Here is a 17,989-nt window from a genome sequence, read left to right as displayed (position 1 = left end):
CCAGAGAGATGCAAAACTATGCTGGCATTGTGCCTACAGCTTATGTCACAGCTCCAAGGAACAAGGTGTCGACCATGATGGTGCTCACACTAGGGACTTTAGAGCTCATTCATTTCTGCCATGCTTTCCCCTCACCCAGAGTTACATGGCCACAAGGGACAATGCACCCTTTGGACCATTTGTGGTTTATGAATTGTAAATCCAACGAGAGGGAGAGACAGCTTGACTGAACCCAAATTATGTTACAATAGATGGTAATGAATGTCCCGCTTTAGCAGGATAATAGAACCCCTGCTGACTGGCAGTCTTTCAGACTCTCTCTCTCTCTCTCATCCATTTTCTCTCTTGGCCTTGACCCTAATCCAGCAATTGCACATCCCCAGCTGCTCTTTAAGCTGCCTCATTAGCAGCGCACCATTGGGCAGCTCCCATGACAGTCATCCAATGAGATAAAAGTGACATGGGGCCAAAGACTGTAACTGATTGGCAAGCATTGCAATGAAATATGAGACAGGGGTCGATGAAGAAGGCTTTTGAGTATATTTGGAGGGCTGAACAGTTAAGAAATTTTAGGTACATGCTAACTTCAGTGTGTAGCATTTTGTTTTCCTAAACTTGAGGGGGGAAATCCCTGAGATGAAAAAGCCATAAAGAATACATTTGGAATTAAAAACACTTTTTTTTATAAAATGTTAAAATAATTTTCTCAACATATAAAATGAATACATTAGCCATATAAATAGCTTAAGTTCATTGATATTGTCATAAAATACTCATAGGCGTGATATTTTAAGACTGTGTTTCAGAAATGTGTTATTTTTAGAACAATTTCAAAATGGACAAAGTATCTATATCATTTGGAAGAATCTTAGGAATCTTTTATCTATTCTTGTCATAAATCTAATTTACACTTTCATAAGTTCCAGCAGAATGTAAATTTGTAGTGATAACTTAGTGGACACAGTTAACACAACTCAAAATAACTTTCAAAACACAATTTAAAATAACATTAGATATATTATCTCTATATTAACTCTACCACTGAATTTATTCTAGTTATTTCAGCAATTCATGTAATCCCCCACTTGAGCTTAGTACTGATTTGACAATCTCCATGTGATGAATTATTTTAATAATTTTTATTTATGTTGGTATTAAATACTTTTTTATTGTCAAACTCCCCTGAATGAAAGCAATTCTTTCCAGGAGAATCATAAAGCTATTTGTTATGTCTTGAAAATTACTTCTCAGCTTTCAAATTTTTTAAATGCTTAAAGGTGTTGCCATTTTTATTCACATAATAACTTTGGAGTCTCTACATTGAACCGGTCACTGTTTTATGTCACAGAGATATAAAAATTAGTTAGTAGTGTATTTGTTCTAAAAATGGTTGCTGTCTAGTAGAAAAAGATATTTATTGTGTCATATAATGTATTAAATGTGGAGTGGATATGAACTGGAGTAAATGGCTCAGTGGATAGAGCTTCAGCCTATGGACTGAAGGGTCTCAGGTTTGATTCTGGTCAAGGGCACATGTCCGGGTTGTGGGCTCAATCCCCAGTAGGGGGTGTGCAGGAGGCAGCCAATCAGTGATTCTCTCTCTCTCTCCCTTCCTCTCTCTGAAATCAATAAAATATATATTTTAAAAAATAGTAGTTTATAAGAAAGCATCTTGAGCATCTTTGAAGTGGTTAGAAAGGCTTCACCAGAAATGTGCATCTGAACTAAGTCTTAAAGGATAAATACATACCAACTAGTTGAAGGTAAGATTAAGAGAGTAGGAAGTATTTCAAGCAGAGAGAAAGCCATATGCAAAGGTTCTCAAGGACCTCCAGTGCAGGCTTTAGGAAATTCTTGTAATGTAGTGAACAGATATCATGAAGCAGCTTAAGTTAAGGTGTTAAGGTATGCATGCACAGGGAAGTAGATGAAATGCAACGTAATGGAAGTGCAAGTATAGGAACCCTCATATGAAAAGACCTCATTGATTGTGAAATAAGTACCATCATTTGTGACACAAGTCAGTTCCAGAAGAGCAGTGGCAGAAATATATAATGATTCAGTCTGATGCTCTGAAATAATTCAAGTCAACTACATTTCCTAGTCTTCTCTTGTCTCATTCTCCTCTTATACATCCTGGTCATTTCTTCTTATAGGTCTTTCAGGAGAAGAAACATGATTGTTTAAGTATTACCAAAACCCCAGTTGTAGCTTTTATAGCAATCCAAGTCATGAATTTGGATTAGCTGCCCTTGGATCAGATGTCCTTCCTTGCTCATATCCTATATAATAAAAGGCTAATATGCAAATTGAGCAAACAGCAGAATGACAGGTCGCTATGATGTGCACTGACCACCAGGGGGCAGACACTCAATGCAGGAGCTACCTCCTGGTGCCTAGTGGTCAGTGCGCTCCCACAGGGGGAGCACTGCTCAGTCAGAACCCAGGCTCATGGCTAGCAAGCACAAGAGCAGTGGTGGGAGACTCTCCTGCCTCCCTGGCAGCTCTAATGATGTCCAACTGCCAGACAGCCCTTGAGGGATCCTGGACTGCAAGAGGGCTCAGGCTGGGCTGAGGACCCCTCTCCCCTGAGTGCATGAATTTCATGCACCGGGCCTCTAGTATATTATAATTAAGGAGAAAATAGGAGAGATGAGGAAGACTCAGTGGACATCATTGGGATTCTAGCTGCTTAAGGCTAAATCCTGCAGCAGGGCTGTAGGTGGAACAGTTTTCTTCAGGAGGGGTGATGGGCATAACAGGCAAGTTGATGGTGCTAGAATTCTGATAATAAAGGCCATAGAGGAACTCTGTGGAATGTAGATCATGTGAGACTCTTTTTTAAACAACAAGGTTAATTTAAACAGATTTTACATTGTCAAAAGTTAAAATACTACCAGTTACTTATGATGAAGTATTTTGTATCTCAAGTGGCAAGAAAAATTAATTTTCCTTTGAATACACTGTGGATATTAGATGATTAACATAATCTTTTGTGCTTATATGCAAGTTATTCTTCATCCTTCCCTATTCTATTTAAATTATTCTTTCAGTTTCTAACTCAACTTTCACGCTATTAGTAAAGTATTACTTCACTCCATATTGACTTTCGCTTCATACTACAACTTTCTCATTTATTGAGCACCTAATTACTTATTTTTCTTTATTTTATGCATGTGTATATTTTCCCACCACTAACACCTCTCAAAAGCAAATACTTTATTTTATACTTTATCCTATTTTCTCTACAATGCAATGAAAATTTCATATAGTAGGAATGTTATAAATAAAACTTTGTTGAAGGAATTGAGGCCAAGATAAAGAATTTGGGAACTACAATATTGTTTCAGAAGATATCTTGGGCAAAAGATAAAGCTAATTTTTTTTGTGGTCCTTCAGATACATGGTGATATAAATCATAAACAGAAATGGGTTAATTTTTCTAGATTTATCTTTTGATTTGACTTCTAAAAAGCCTTTACTAAACGTAACATCTGATGTGAACTCTGTTAAATAGAATGTCTGATTCAATATAATGATTCTTTTCAGTAAAACATGCTCACTAGTGACCAAAGCCTTTCTTTAATAAACTAGAACCATTGCAATGAAGAGTCCCCTACATCTATTTCTTCTGCAATAAGAATGAGGGTATTTAGGAATATTGTCTGCTGACTCAAGGCCTTCAGAGCATAGTGAACTGCTCATACTTATACCTAATCTTAGCCATTGCCAATCTACTTTAAGAATAAGAACAAGACTGGCTTCTTTAGGGTAAAAATGTAAAACAATTATGCTTTTTTTATAACAAACTTTAATGACTCACTCAAGTATCATGCATGTCAGCATATAGTCATCTGTTGAATTAAAAAGACTAGTGAATATCAAAAGAGCTTATTTCAAATATATGAAACCAAATTACACTCAAGATATTTCTGAATTCTCATCTCATTGTATTCAACTGTCATGATTTTAGAGTGAAACACAATTTTTAGAAAATCACACAATGTTGTTATATACCTTTTCAAGAAACTTGATTATTTAAAAATCCAAATTTCCTTGTAAACATTTGTGAAATGCTAGACAATGTGATGGGAATTGCAAAAGCAAATAGGTATTATACATGATCTAGGAGAAAGTTTTTCTTCAAAGAAAAACAAGAAATACAGAAGAGATATATGTATTTCCTGAATCCTGAAGAATGAGTAGGTTTTTCCAAACAGACAAAACAGTAGGGGAAGAAATCCCTAAAGAACTGTGTAAATAAAGGCTCAGATCAATGAGAGCTCTCACTGTGTTAGCAGAATGGCTCTGTACAGTATAGCTGGAATAAACAGGCAGCACTCTCTTCCAAGTGAGTACTCTGTCTTGGATAGTCTTCTTTCCTAAAAGTCTAGTATACTAAATGGGCATAATTTGCCTTTCTTTTCAAAAGCTAATTAAAAGCCTGAGCAGGGCATGGTCTAAGGCAGGAAAATAGACTGCTAAGCCAGCCTCTGTACTTGTTATTAAAGGAGTCAATAATTTTTATGTGCCCAATGTGTTTACATGATACTAGAATATAGAGAGATTTGTGACAAAACCTTAGCTAGGTTAATGAGATATTGGAAAGGGGACTATTTTATTTTTTAATGTCTTTGGAGTCTTAAAATTCTTCAACCATTCCCACAATTCAAAGTGAGTGCTGAGCCACCCATGCAAAAATGAACCTCTTAGTCACTCACTTATATTCACATACAGTGGTAAAGTTAAAAAAGTCCAATGGCAAGTAGAGAAATGTATTCTTTTGAGGGAGTTTTTGTTATTTGGGGAATGCCGCCTCTGGGTCCCCCACCCTTATGCCCACGAGGCTACCAAGAAATGCCTGGAAAACCTAAAGAACAGCAGGTTTCAGATGAAGCACCCTGCATTGCATGGCCACTAAACAGAAAGAGGCTGCCTTTGACTATTGATTAATTCTCACAAATGATGAGTCAAAAGCTGCTTTTTTGTGGATCATATGTAGACCACAAGTGTTGAAAACAGCAGTTGATTTAAAGCTCTGTCCTAGAGGACCCCATCTGAGTTTCAGAGCACTTGAAAATGACCCAGTAGTACCCCCAAATACCCAGAAGCAATGCATTCTTCCAAATCAATGGAACTATGAATGACTTATCTTGAAGTGAGTCTTCAAAGAATTTATCAAAATAAGCATGGGATCAAGAGTTGGCTTTCAACAGCTGTCCAGCCGAGGGATCTCCAAAGCCAGCTCATGAAAGTACCTGTCAGGAAAGATACTTCTCATCCCCTTTTTCAATTCTGGGGGTTTAGTCAGAAGTAATGTGAGTTCTAGCAGTGTAGATAGTTAAAAAGCCAACAACCCCAGTAACCTTTCCTGGCTTTAGGCTTCCAAAATGGAAGGAAGTTTAAGTTTAGGTAAAATTTGGAAAATTATTTTATAAGACTGAACATTTTGTGACTGGCCTCTTTTGGTGAGGGATGGGGAGTGGGGTGATTTTTGTGACCTGAGGTTTTTCAGTACCTGAGAATGGCCAGAAGTCATAGGGTCTATCTATCCTTGATTCATCTAAGGAGATGGTGAGAAAGCAGGATACAAAATACATATAAAAATACAATCATGAGAAAATAACAAATATGTTGGCTTTGTCCTATGAGTCATGTGGATTCAAAATAATGGTTACATTTGTAATAACAAGAATTCGCTATAAGTATACATTGAAAAGCCCACGCAATGATCAGTAGCAAGTTAAAGAGTTGGGATCCTGGTTATCAGGATACCATACTAATGACCGCCATTCAGTCTGTCTAGGCCATGGTCGGCAAACCGTGGCTCGCGAGCCACATGCGGCTCTTTGGCCCCTTGAGTGTGACTCTTCCACAAAATACCACGTGCGGGTGTGCATGTACAGTGTGATTGAAACTTCATGGCCCATGAGCAGAAGTCGGTATTTTGTGGAAGAGCCAGTATTTTGTGGAAGAGCCACACACAAGGGGCCAAAGAGCCACATGTGGCTCTCGAGCTGCGGTTTGTCGACCCATGGGCCTAGGGTATTAAGTTATGATGCAGGTTTTTGCTTAACAATGAATCAGATTGCCTGGGACATACCCTAAATGAAACCAAGGTAGGAAGAGTAATAATAATGGTTACAATAATGACAATGCTAGCTTATATTTTTTAGTTTTCATATTTCAGGCTTTGGAACAAGTAATATATAACATTATGTTATATAATTGCCCAAACCAGTTTATACCTATTTTGATGATTAGGATATTTAGGCTCAGAGAAGCTAAGGAGCTCACCCAAATTGACCTAACTGATAAATAATAGTCCAGGATTTGATCATAAACAATATGTTTTCACACTCTTAATTTCTTGAAAAAAGTTAACATTTATTTCTTAAAATATATTTTTATTGATTTCAGAGAGGATGGGAGAGGGAGAGATAGAAACATCAATGATGAGAGAGATTCACTGATCGGCTGCCTCCTGCATGCCCCACACTGGAGATTGAGCCCACAACCTGGGCAAGTGCCCTGACTGGGAATCAAACCCTGACCTCCTGGTTCATAGGGCAACACTCAACCACTGAGTCACACTGGCTGGGCAGAAGTTAACATTTCTTATTCTAAGACAGAATGGAGAATCAGGTAGTTAAGTATGGAAAAGAGGAAAATAGATTCCATTCATAAAATACATGTTATACTGTCCAGGGTATTCCTAAATCTATGCCCACCTCAGAATTATTTTAGTACTAGGGATGGACCATAAGAACTCTGTTCTTCAGAAGGATATCCTGGACTTCCCTGCTGGATAGAGGATCCACTTGAAGTAAGAGTGCAGAAGTTCCTGGACTCAGATTTGTCACTGACTACCTCTTATTAGAGAGGAAATACCAGAATGAGCATTCCATATGTATGACACCAAAATGGCAGTTTTCAAATATAACCCAGCCCCTGATGTGCTATTTGTTGAGAAGAGATTGATCCCCAAACTGAAAGGACAGATTCACCCTTTAGGAAACTTACTCCAGTAATTTTAATACTTGGGAAATATGTGTTCTTTTCCAGGCTTGTCATATACCACTGGGTGACTGGGTGAAGTGAGTGTTGGTATTTATGCCTCCATCAGCACCTAAGTCTCCATATGAAAATGATAGCAGTAACAGAGGCAACTCTTGCTGATTTCAGATGTTAAGTCACAAAATAGATGATATTCCCCATTGGAGCCACCAAGAAAATGTTTGTTTTTTTACTTTATTATTTTTTTCTTTATTGATTCAGGTATTACATATGTGTTCTTATCCCCCCATCCCTCCCAGCCCCCACTCATGCCCTCACCCCTCTGGTGCCTGAGTCCATTGGTTAGGCTTATATGCATGCATATAAGTCCTTTGGTTGATCTCTCCCCCTTACCCCCACCCTCCCCTACCTTCCCTCTGAGGTTTGATGATCTGATCAATGCTTCTCTGTCTCTGGATCTGTTTTTATTCATCAGTTTATGTTGTTCATTATATTCCACAAATGAGTGAAATCATGTGATATTTATCTTTCTCTGACTGGCTTATTTTGCTTAGCATAATGCTTTCCAGTTCCATCCATTATGTTGCAAAAGAGTTCCTTCTTTTTTACAGCAGCGTAGTATTCCATTGTATAGACCGTTTTTTAATCCACTCATCTGCTGATGAGCACTTAGGCTGTTTCCAAATCTAAAACTCTTAGAGAAAAGTAAGCATCATAATTCTGGTTACTGTCAGCTCTAATGCACAAGGCAATATAATTGGGTCCAGGTTAGAACTGGAACTGTCAAGAATGTTTGCTTATTTACTTTACAATATCCAAGGAGGGACCCAGCTTCTATGTTAGTCTGGAGAGATCCCAATAGTCTATGCGTCTGATAACATGAGAGAACATAATTATTATTCTTCACAGTTACTAAGTATTCACTTACATAGTATGATATTTTAACTATTTAGGAATATTGTCTGTTTAAATCATTGAAAAATGCCTATGAGGTAGAAACTATTATCCCTTTTTTAATAAGAAATCTGAGAGTCTGAGATATAATCACCTATCATTAACAGGAGATAAAGCCTAGATTTGAAATAAGATCTAGTTTACTCAAATCTAGAGCTTTTAATCAACATACTAAAATAACCTCGAGGTAACAATGATAGCAATTACAGGGCAGATGTAACCAAATGGTTCTAGGACCAAAGGAAGATGATTCAACTGCTTATAACTGACCTGCAACTGAAGCAGAAGCAATTAGGTAGGACTATGGTTCAACCTACCAGACCCAGAGCTGAGAGGGGCTTAACCCTGAGCATGAGTGTTCAATGCAAGATCTCAATCACAGAGAAAAAGGGAAGTATAAGCAAAAAAACTGAATGAGATTAAAGACTGAGTTAATGAGCAAATTTTCCCTCAGAGATTTTGTGAGATCTGATGGACACTAGACATTGGATTTAATGCTACATTGTTATCCAGAAACCACCTATTGGTGAATATGGCCTGCTAACATACAGCCCACTTGGTTAGGATTGCCTCAACAAGGGGCTGTATCGCAAGCCTGTGAGTTACAGCCATAGGTGATGGACAGATATCTGCCCCTCCTTTTAAATTTACCTCTCAATGTTGGTGTGGGTCAAGGAACATATTTATAAGATAATTTATAGCTTGACTTTCAAAGACATATACCTGTACCATACTGGAACCTCAACTCAATGCATTGTTGTTACTAAGAAGCACTCAGTGTTGAATTGGTCTGTTCTGGGATTATTTACTAAAACATAAAACAAAAACTTACAAAGCACTTTAACTCAAAATTTAACAATATTTCAATCTATAGTTGAAAAGAATCAACTTATTGAATTAACAGGACACATGTTTATATTTCTCACCATTTCAGTAGTTCTGTGTACATTCAGTGTTGTTCTCTAATGCATTGGATGGGTCAACATGTATTGATAAATAAGAGGCGGAGCTGAGAGTGTCCTCATCTCGGAGCTAGGGAAAAAGTCAGCTACATGTTCTTCCTGATACATAACCCTGAGTCTCCCAAACTCTTGCATATTTTTATTTTCTTTACATTTACATATATAATTACTTTGATTTGATCTCAAGTTGGATACCTAACTTAAGAAGGGTGAATAGATAAAAATGCCAAATATCCTAAAGTTGCAATGTGTTCAATAATTTTGTGCAGAGTTGAAAAACAGTTCCAGTACCAACCTTTTCTTTATTCTCATTTTCTTTCTCTGAATAGAGTTTCCACTGAATTGAAAAGAAACCCCATGCACAGAACAATACAGGGCACAAAAAGGAGACTTGTGCCTAATGATCTATACAGACATATAATCAAGTAGTAATTTTAAACCTAGCAGATATGTGACTGGAATACAGTGTTAATGAAATTTCACAGCGGTTCTGGTAAGATGGTGATGGTTATTAAAGCTGACCCCCTTCAGCAAAGTAAATTGCCTTAGGTTTTAATTTTATTTTGACAGGATCCTTTATTACTTTTTCTGAAATCAATGTTGACACACAGCATACTGTGGAAAAAGCTAAACAATGCAGTACTCTCAGCAGTAAAAATCTGAACAACAGGTGGTTTATATTTTTAGTTGCTATATATATTATCCACTGCACAAAAATGATATGTGACACATTGAAAAAATGCTATGCATGCATTAATGCCATTAAGAGCATTTAGTATAGGCTACAACTTTATACCCAATAAATATAAAAGGCAGTATGATCTGTCGTCATTTTTGAAGGCTTTCTTAAAATGGATGATGGAGAAAGGTTATTTTAAGTTTAAAAACATTCATTTATACTGACTCTGCTAAGTACAAAGGCAACCTTGAATGTAGACCTTAATTTTTTGAGACTTTTTAAAGTAAAACTGTGAGACTAGAATACAACTTAATATATAAAGTGGATCTTGAAGACTATTACTAGTATATTCATATTTTATAAGTAGAAATATAGAGATTCTTTAGTTAAATTAATTAAGGTTACATAGTTAAGTGTCAACAGAACCAGAACTAATATTTTAGGCAGCTATGCTTTCTCCAAATTATCACCTTTGAAATTTAAGGTTAAACATTTCAACAATTAATTCAACAATTAAATCACATTCAGCAGTGGTTCAAATGAGAATCTAGGGAGACATAAATGTTTGTGTATGTTAGGTGTGTGTGCATGTGTGTACATATACATACATATACATATATGCATATGTCAAGGATCCATTAATTTAGCCACATGTATTCTATTATTCCTATTTGAATTTCAACATGACTTCTGTCCTTACTGATGGCTCTTGAAGATTAATTTTTAAATGTTTTTGAGAACAAAGTAATAATGAATTAAGATATGATTTTGCAATTATAGTTGTTGAAAAAATGTTGTTTTTACTGCTGAGTGTCAAAGAACAAAAGCTCTCTGATGAGCAGATAAACTTTTGCACATCTTTTTCATCTGGGTAAATTCTGATTTTCACTGTCTCTCTACAGTGATCACCACTGCTCTCTCTTAAATTAGGCTTTCCTTTCAAGCCTCCACTTGTCTATGACCATCACCTCTATGATTCTTCCAACAGCTCCAGTATCTCTTCTTTGAACTTCACTATACTCTATTCTTGTATACCCAAAGCACTTTAATAATTTACTCATATTCAATTCTCTGAGCTCTGCTCCAGTCTAAAACATTCTAGATTCTACACATGTGGCCACCTTTATTCACTGAAATCAGAACTCATAGAGCTATATTCAATGTAATTTTCCTGTATGTTTCTCTCTTCATTCATCTTCTTTAATGCTACTACTGCTTCTTCGTAGTCTATAGGGAAGATCTTTCCTAAATATTTTTTTCATTTCTTTTCTGCTTCCAAAGTTTTGCATCTTTTCTTTTCATCGATTCTTGTTCCTTTCTCTTACTGGTTCTTATTTTTTGTATAGGCATCACACTAAAAAAACTCCCCATTTTTGTCTCATCTTTAATTGGACACTAGTGATTTTTTTCAATAATTTCTTTTAAAAGAAGTTGGTATAAAAATACCCACAATGTTTAGAAACAACCACCTAAGAATAAACATGTTGTTTTGCTGGAGAATGTCACCAAAGCTAGCAAGTGTCCAGGGATCTCTTGTGATTAATCATGTGGATTTCAATTACTATAACTCAGATATTAAAATGAATTCTGGAAAAAATTATGCAATAATATGAAAAATAGATTATATTGTCAAAAGCTAAATTGATTACCTTGATTTTATGGCAGTAAGCAAATATATAAATTAAATGGTGAATCATAATTCCTAAACTATACATAAAATTCTCCTTCATTTTATGTGAAAGCATGACAAAAAATCTTTAGAAGCTGTGGAGCATTGCCATTATGTTTATGCTCACTAAGCAGTGTGCCATAATTATTTAACTACAGTTTCAATGTTTTCATGTACACAGCATTGCTGAGCCATTAGAAACTTGGTATTATTGTGTTCTTTTTCAATTACCTGAGCATCCCCTGGGTCCAAGAGGATGAATAAGTTTTCAAAGATTGCTGACTCTCTTACCCTATTAGAAATGATTGTGTCTACTTTTTCCACTACATGAACCCATTTTTATTGGTTTGTTTAGCAACTTCAGAATTTTTATAAAGTCAATTAAGAAGCCTTTTCTAAATGAAAGTAAAATAAAACTTTTCTTGTTCTTTTTCTTAATCTAACAAGTAATCTGCTCAAAATAATAATAGCAAAAATGTATACATTATGTATACTTATGTGTATATTCATACATATATATATATACACACTAGAGGCCTAGTGCATGAAAATTCATGCACTGGAGGGGGAGTGTCTCAGCCTGGCCTGCCCTTTCTCACAGTCTGGGAGCCAACAGGGGCAGGAGGCAACCCTGAGATCAGGGGAAGGCGACACCCCATCACACCTCTGCTGCTGCCACTGCTGGCAGCGCAAGCCTCAGCCGGCCCTGGTTACCTGAGCCTCAGGCAGCCCTGGGTGGCTGCGGGGCTCAGGGGACTGGGCGCCACCATCTTTGAGGGCGGGACTGCCAATTAGCATATTCTTCCTTATTGGCTGTGGGCACCGCCATCTTTGAGGGCAGAACAGTCGATTAGCATATTCCCTTCTTATTGGCTGTGGGTGCCTCCATCTTTGTGATGGTGTGAGGGTCATTTAGCATATTCCCTCTTTATTAGATAGGATATATATATAGATATATATATAGATATATATCTATATATATATATATATATGCTGTGTAATCTTATATATAAGTGAAATGAATGACAGCAATGATACAAGGGATGAAAGGGAAAAGCTATTTTATTGATATAGGAAATACACTACACATGGAGTAGTATAAAATTATTTAAAAAATAGAGGCCTGGTGCATGAAATTTGTGCACGGGGTGGGGGGTGGGTTCCGCAGCCCAGCTTGCACCCTCTCCAATCTGGGACCCCTCTCGGGATGTCCGGCTGCCAGTTTAGGCCCAATCCCACAGGGATCCCACAGGGATTCCACAGGGATTGGGCCTAAACCGGCAGTTAGACATTGCTCTTGCAATCTGGAACCGCTGGCTCCTAACCGCTCCCCTGCTGGCCTGATCGCTCCTAACTGCTCTCCCCTGCCAGCCTAATCACCCCTAACTGCCTCTGCCTCCGCCCCTGCCACTGTGGCTTTGTCTGCAAGGAGGACCAGAAGACCGGAAGATGTCAGGTCAACCTGGTCTAATTAGCATATTACCCTTTTATTAGTATAGATGGATTTGGATTATTTGTAAATATTAATTGCAAACTCTAGGGTGGGGTGGGGAATTTCCAGCCCACAGGCCTTATAAAGTCTGCAAAATCATTTGATCTGGCTCTGCCAAAGCATTAGAAGTCAGTTAATTAAATGTATGAGCAAATGTAGCAGGCTAATTTTTAAGTTGATAATTTTGAATGGCTCGTGAATGATATTATAAATATCCAAATGGCCCTTGGCAGAAAAAATATTCCCACCCCTTCTCTAGTAGAAAACCACTTGGAAAAAAATTAATCGAATTTATTGGGGTGACATTGGTTAATAAAATTATATAGATTTCAGGTATACAATTCTATAATTCATCATCTGTATATTGTATTGTGTGTTTACCACTCCAAGTCAAGTCTCCTTCCATCAGCATTTATTTCCCCGTTACCCTCTTTTACCTCCCCTCAACCCCCCTTTTCCCTCTGGTAATCACCATACTTTGTTTGTGTCTATGAGTTGTTGTTTTTTGCTTCCCTTCACCTTTTTCATCTAGCACCCCAACCCCCTCCCCTCTGATAACTATAAGTCCATTCTCTGTATAATAAGCCTCTTAAAAACTTTCAATATCATGGGCAGATATCTATTGTCTTCCTATTATGTTATTCAACTAGTTACATACAAAATTCAGGTGATTATGATACAAATATTTCTTGTTTTATCCAAATGATGTGTTGTGTTGTGTTTGACAGTGAGAGAGCACCTGTTTACTCCCTCCACCGAGAATATACAAAGAGCAAATAAGCTTAAATTGTAGCCTGTGGGATGTAAATCAGAAATAAATTGTCTTCCCAGTAGACACTTTTAAATAATAAGCCTTATTTGTAGTTATTTCATTATATGAATGATTAGATATATCATATATTTTACTCTCAGCTTCTGCTATTTAATTGGCTTCTGTCTGGAGGAAGAGATATGGACAAAATTACTCTGCTAGTCTTCATTCTAGTATAAAAACTTTATCAAGAAAAAAAATGGATTTTTTACCCACTTCTATCTTTTTTACAATAATAGTTAAATCTATCCTTAGCCAAAAATTGAATCAAAAAAGAGTAGAGAAAGCTAAATATCTTTTGCTTTTTGATATGGGATTACTGCTTAAAATAATTTGTATCTATTACTTAGCATGACCATGTGTCAGGCATTTTCTAAGCACTTTACACATATTGTCAAATTTAATCATTTCAATAGCTCTTTTAGTTAAGTCTTATCACAATGGTTTGTAGGTGAGAAAAATAAAGCTCAGACAGGTTCTGTAGCTTGCCTTATATTGCTCAGCTAAGAATAAATATGCAATGTATTAAAATCCAGAATTGAAAATAGATCTTTCTAACACCATCTTTGACTCCCTCTGGGAGAGAATTAGTAATAGGAAACAGAAATGCCATGAGCTGAGGACCTGGTCATAGTATCTTCAAATGTAGGTGTTTCTAATGCTGTTAACTTTATAGATAAAATCATGATATATTTTGGTTTTAGTGTGAGCCAATTGCTGATGAGGCAAAGGTGATTAACACATAGTTCTTCTTTTTTAAAAAAATATATTTTTATTGATTTCAGAGAGGAAAGAAGATGAAGAGAGAGATCTAAACATCAATGATGAGAGAGAATCATTGATGGGCTGCATCCTGTATGCCCCCTGCTGGGGATAAGCCCACAACCCAGGCATGTGCCCTGGACTGGAATCAAACCTGGGACCCTTCAGGCTTCAGGCTGACACTCTATCCACTGAGCCAAACCAGCTAGGGGCACATAGTACTTCTTTTTGAAGGACGTCTTTCACACATTTTGATGCATGTTAAGAAAGCATTATGTGGCACAGGCTGTTCATTGGCCTGTCCAGAATCCATCCAACTCTTTTTCATATTAATAATCACAATTTTCACTGGATGTAAAATGCACCCAAATACAGCATTTCTGTGTGTCCCAAGCAGATACATGAAGTTTACATGAAAGTGATTGTATGGAATTTCCTCAAAATCTCTTTAAAGGAGAATCCACTTGTTGGCTTGTCCCTATGGCCATTTTCCCCGTTGTGCTTCCTCTTCCTTGTGTACTTGATGAAGATATGACAGCTGGAACACCCGCTGCCATCTTAAACACATGAGGGTGCGAACCACTTATGGATAGAAATCTATAAGGAATGTGGGTCCTTAAAAATAGTGTTGAGCTTCTATGTCCCCATGTGCTCACCTATACTACTGCTGTATCGAGGTTGAATTCCTACATGTAATAGAAATATATCAGTAGTGTAAACAAGATACAGGTGTTTTTTTTCTAATAATGAATCTTAGTGACTTAGTGAAATAAAAATTGATTTCTCTTATACATTCTGATGCTACTCTATAGCCACCATCTCTCTTCTAGAATAACACATGAGTACATGACCATCAAGGGTGCCACGACAAGTGGCTTAACTTGAACGAGTTACTTATCTAAAACCTCTACAAATATAAAAATAGAAAAGGTAGTAGATCTATGTGCATGTATACCAATAATTTCAGTAAGTGTTCATGAACTAAATGCTTCCATATAAGAGATTACCTATGTTCAGAAATAAAAAATCACATCTAAATAATACATGGGTCAAAAAAATAAATATTTGTCCCATATCTTATATTTTCTTTTTTTTCTTACCAATCCAACTTATTTTATATTAATTCAATTATTTCCCTCATTCTGCATTTTAAGCTTCTATTTGTTTAGAACTTATATACATCTTTTTCTATTTTTCTGTTATTACATTAGGAAATATATTTTGCATTCTCTTTTGGGATGAAGGGGTTGTACCTTTTGACCATATGTACTTGTTTCACCTACTTCTGACTTCCTGTCTCTGGCAGCCACCAAATCTCTTCTCTGTATCTATGTTTGTTTTTTCATTTATTTTAGTTTCTACATATAAATGATATCAGACAAGCAATTGTCTTTCACTACCTGACTTATTTCACATTCTATAATATCTTTAATATCTATCCATGTGGTTGCAAATGGCAGGATTTTATTATTTTACTAGAGGCCTGTTGCATGAAAAGATTCGTGCAATAGGCCTTCCCTTCCCCTGGCTGCTGGCACCGGTTTTCCTCCAGCACCCGGGACCCAGGTCTTCGCTCCGGCCGGAGTCACCTTCAAAGCCCTCGCTGCTCTGTCCGGAGCCACCTTCAGTCTTCGCTCTGCCACTTCACGCCATATGCAAATTAACCGCCATCTTTGTTGACGGTTAATTTGCATATCGTGCTGATTAGCCAATGGGAGGTGTAGCGAAGGTACGGTCAATTACCCTGTTTGTCTATTATTAGATAGGATTGCTGAGTAATATTGCATTGTATATATGCACCTAATGAATGAATCATTATTCATTCATCTGTCAAGGGACACTTAGGTTGTGCTCATGTCTTGCCTGTTATACATAACTAGAGGCCTGGTGCACGAAATTAGTGCACTGGGGGTGGGTGGGTACCTCAGCCCAGCCGGCACCCTCTCACAGTCCAGGAGCCCTCAGGGGATGTCTAACTGACGGCTAAACCAGTAGTTGAACATCCTTAGCACTGCTGCGGAGGCAGGAGAGGATCCCGCCATTGCCACTGCGCTTGCCAGCCGTGAGCCTGGCTTCTGGCTGAGCAGCACTTCCCCTGTGGGAGCGCACTGACCACTAGGGGGCAGCTCTTGTGTTGATAATCTGCCCCCTGGTGGTCAGTGCGTATCATAGCTACCAGTCATAATGCTGTTTGGTTGATTTGCATATTAGCCTTTTATTATATAGGATGCTGCAGTGAACATGAGGATGCAGATATCTTTTCAAGTTAGAATCTCTATTTTCTTTAGATAAATGCCCAGAAGTGACATTGGTGGACCAAACTATATTTCTATTTTGAATTTTTATGGAAACTCCTTACTGTTTTTCATAGTGGCTGCTCCAAGTTAAATTCTCACCAATAGTGCACAAGGGCACTATTTTCTCTACATCCTTGCCAACACTTGTCACTTTTAATGTTTTTGATGATAGCCACTCTAACAGGTGTGAGGTGATACCTCACTGTGGTTTGGATTAGCCATTTGTGTGTCTTCATTGATAAAAATGTCTATTCAGATGCTCTGCAAATTTTTTATCATATTTTTTTTTTTACTAATGACTTATTCCTTATACATTTTGTATATTACTTCCTTATCAGATATATGATTTTCAAATATTTTCTCCTGTCTCATAGATTTCCTTCTCATTTTGTTCATGATTTTCTTTGCTTTCAAAAATCTCCTTTTTCAATGTGGTCCCACCTAACTATTTTTACTTTTTTCTCCCTTTGTATTTATTGTCAAATACAAAAACCATTGCAAGACTATGTCAAGAAGTTTACCTCCTAGGTTTGCTTCTAAGAGTTTTATGGCTTCAGGTATTGCATTCAAGTATTTATTCATTTTAAGTTCATTTTGTGTATGTGTAAGATTGTGGTACAATTTTGCTATTTTGCATGTGGTCATTCAGTTTTCCTAAACCACTTATTTATGACATTGTTCTTTCCTCATTATATATACTTGGCTTCTTTATCATAAGTCAATTTACCATAAATGCATGTGCTTATCTATGGGCTCTTTATTGTCCATTAATTTATGTGTTTGTTTTTTATTATCATAGCTTTGTTATATAGTTTGAAGTCAAGGAGTATATGCTTTTAATTTGTTCTTTTCTCTCAAGATTGCTTTGGTTGTTTGGCATTTTATGTGGTTCCATACAAATTTTAGCATAGTTTGTTTTATTTCTGTGAAGAGTGCCATTGGAATTTTGATAAGGATTGTACTGATTGTAGAAAGATTCTGTAGCATGGGCAATTTAATAATGTTAATTCTACCAATCAATGAGCAGAGAATACCTTTCTATTTATTTGTGTTTTCAATTTCTTTAATTGCTTATTGTTTTCACCTCATTGATTAAATTTATTTCTAATAATTTTATTTTTATTATATTATAAATGGAATTGTTTTTCTATGGGTTATTATTAGTGTATAGAAATGCAAAAAAAAGATTTTTTGTACATTTATTTTATGATTTACAACTTTACTTAATTTGTTTATTAAACCTAACTGTTTTTTGATGGATGGTGTCACTAGGAATATTGCACTATTCTTGTAAAGGATGTCCCAAAATTCACGCAAGAAGTAATTTTGATAGAAAACACAGGTTT

The 17,989-nt window shown here is 36.7% G+C and overlaps 1 pseudogene; it reads right to left on the bottom strand.

Annotated features, from left to right (window-relative positions):
* Window positions 1–2,673: 2,673 nt before the first annotated feature.
* Window positions 2,674–17,989, bottom strand: part of LOC102239509 — a 122,340-nt pseudogene continuing 107,024 nt past the window's right edge.

Source organism: Myotis brandtii, unplaced genomic scaffold, assembly GCF_000412655.1.
Source record: "Myotis brandtii unplaced genomic scaffold, ASM41265v1 scaffold28, whole genome shotgun sequence".
NCBI classification, from domain to species: Eukaryota; Metazoa; Chordata; class Mammalia; order Chiroptera; family Vespertilionidae; genus Myotis; species Myotis brandtii.
This window is presented reverse-complemented; position numbering and strand designations above follow the sequence as displayed.